At 36.8% G+C, this 2,854-nt stretch overlaps 1 pseudogene; it reads left to right on the forward strand.

The window, feature by feature from the left end:
• The first annotated feature begins 628 nt into the window (after positions 1-628).
• On the forward strand, positions 629-1,335 carry LOC141514425 (MICOS complex subunit MIC26 pseudogene; annotated as a pseudogene).
• The last annotated feature ends 1,519 nt before the right edge of the window (positions 1,336-2,854 follow it).

Below are 2,854 nucleotides of genomic sequence, written 5' to 3' on the forward strand. Positions count from 1 at the left end.
CCATAGACCCCTTATCAGAATAATGTTTTTCAATACATAAAACATGAGCAACTAAGCAGTGTAGTGGATAGAGTACTGGCCCTGGAATCAGGAGGACCTGAGTTTAAATCCTGCCTCAGAGGACTTAATAAGTACCTAGCTGTGTGACCTTGGGCAAGTCACTTAACCCCATTGCCTTGATAAAACCAAAAATTAATCAATAAATAAATGTATAAAACAAATATATAGAATTGTAAAGAAAACAAATTATATTAAATATAGTGTTGGAAAATATTCATGGACACCAAGTTAAGAGCTTCTTATGTGTTCTAACTCCCTTATTTTATAGATATGGAGACTGAAATCTAGCAAAGGACATGTCACTGAGCAAACTGGTGATAAGAGCTGGGACTCAAACCACCCCTCCTGACATTTCCCACTATGCCATATGGCTTAATCCTTCTTCCTGTCTCTCTCTATGTGACTTCTCTTTAGTTGAAATTTTTGCCCTTATCATTTGTAAACTGATATTTAAAAGCAACACTGGACTAAGCATGGCCTCACCAGGCCCCCGTTAGTCAGCCTTGCCGCGCGCAGGGTGGAGCTCAACCGAGGTGACCCCTGAGCCGGCTCCACGGCTGCTGCCAGCATGTTCAAGGTAATTCGATGGTCAGTGGGTTCTGCCAGCCTGAGTCTTCTCTCCTTCAAAGTCTATGCATCTCATAAAAAGGAGAAAAGAGACAAATCTTCAGTCTGAGTTGATGAGCTTTCACTCTACTCAATTCCAAACTTTGAGTCCAAATATGTGGAGGAACCAAGAAGCCCCTTGGAAGAAGGAATCTCACAACTTAGAAAGTATGCTGTACCATATGCATATTGGTTTCAGGTTGCTTATGACAAAACTAAGCCTCCAATAGATACTGCTATTCAATATGGAAAAGCCAGCTGTGAACTTTTCCAAAATCCACCTCCAGAATTTTTGCCAAGACTCCTTGTGATTGGTTTTTCTGGAATTTTGGAATGCTTTTTTTGGTAAAGGTTCAAAAGTAAAGAAGCTTTTATATCCAGTTGGTTTCATGAGCATTACTGCAGCTGTATATTATCCACAAGAGGCTTTTGAATTTGCCCAGGTCAATGGGGAGAAATTGTATGATTGGAGCTTACCAATATTCATGGTCCTAGAAGATATATGGAAGACATACTTTCAAACAGATGCAAAGCAGGAGAAGGCTGAAGATGTGAAGCACTAATCTAAACAAAGAAATAAATAGAATGATCATAGTGCTGCCCATTTTCAACAGAAGTACTACAAAGACTTCATGCAGAAACCAGTATTTTGAACAGATAAAGAAAGATGGCCAGAGATATTGCTATTGAATGCAAAAAAGAGTCTTTCTTTTTCAGGAAAGATTATCTTTGCCTTCTTTGTTATCTCTGGTGATGTCATATTGCTGAATGGACTAGTTTGTTATTCTTTCATCTAGAGATAATTTTAAGTTCCTGGACTCCTCATCCTCATGCTACTATTCATGTACATAATTAAAATTCCAAGTAAAAACAATAAAATAAAAGCAACACTGAAAGGATGGAAATCTGAATCCAAACATTGGAATGATTAACTCCACTATTGCTGGGATTACCTATCAGGGTCTGCCTAACCCTCTTCATCTTTTTTCCAGCTGAGACCTGAGTGAGTGTCCCATGACTAAGATAGGACAGTATTCTGAAAGAGGGAAGTGGTAGTCAGTCTCCTATATTTCTTCTAGGTCAGACAGCATTAAGAATATAGGGTTAAGTATTGGATGTCATATTTTAGGAAGGAAGTGGGCAAGTTGAAGTCATCCAGAAAAGTAATATCAGGATGATATTGTATTGAAGGAAATGAAGATTTTAGAATTGTACTACACTAGATTTAAAACAAGAAGGAATGAAAATGGGCATTTAATCCAATCCCCTCATTTTAGTTGATCTTAGAGAATGGAAGACTTAGAGGGACAATGAGAATAGTAAAGTACTTGAAGGTTTGCCATATTGAAAGATTGGACTCATTCTACTTGGCTCCACAGGAGCAAGGAATAGGAAAATAGGGTTAGTTAAACAATGCAACACTTCTTAATAATATCAGAAGTCTCAAGTTGGAATGGATTGTCTAGGCATGTAATAAATTCACCATCACTAGAGATTTTTAAATGAATATTGAATGTTCACATTTCAGGGATTTTACTAAAGACTATGATTTATACTACAGAGATTCCTTGATTCTAAATGAGTATTCAAGAACAAAGGTCAGCAAGCTATGATCTAAGGGTCAAATCCAATCTGCTGCATATTTTTATGGCTCATGAGCTAAGAATATTTTTAAATTTATTTTAAATTCAATAAAGCTATATTTGAAATTAAAAAAACTATTCTTATCTCATGATGATCAAAAACAGGTGGTTGGTGAGAATTGACATTTCTAGATTGTACATAAATTCTAGCATAATATGCAAGCTGATTCCTAGAGATTATATTTATTATATCATCTCCTTGAGGATATATAATGAAAGAGTTCTTTGCTATCTCAGCTCTAGAAAGGATGCAGATGCCCTATGACTGTTCCCTATCGGGGATGAAAACCTTTGAACTTAGATGCTAATCCAGAAAGTGTCAACCTCCACCCCAAAAGACCTCTTCTTCCTGGTTTTAAAGTGTGAGGATGACATTATTAGTTCAGGATTGGAGAAAGAATGATGCCCTATTACTCACAAAACTACATGTATGAGCTTATAACTTCTTAGGCATGCTTATATATAGGATCAGACACTTAATATGTATTTCTCCCTTCTTTTGGTCAAGGTCTTGTGAGATCTCAAATAGCAACTCATGTCTCTTG

The sequence above is a fragment of the Macrotis lagotis genome, chromosome 1, assembly GCF_037893015.1.
Source record: "Macrotis lagotis isolate mMagLag1 chromosome 1, bilby.v1.9.chrom.fasta, whole genome shotgun sequence".
NCBI lineage: Eukaryota > Metazoa > Chordata > Mammalia > Peramelemorphia > Peramelidae > Macrotis > Macrotis lagotis.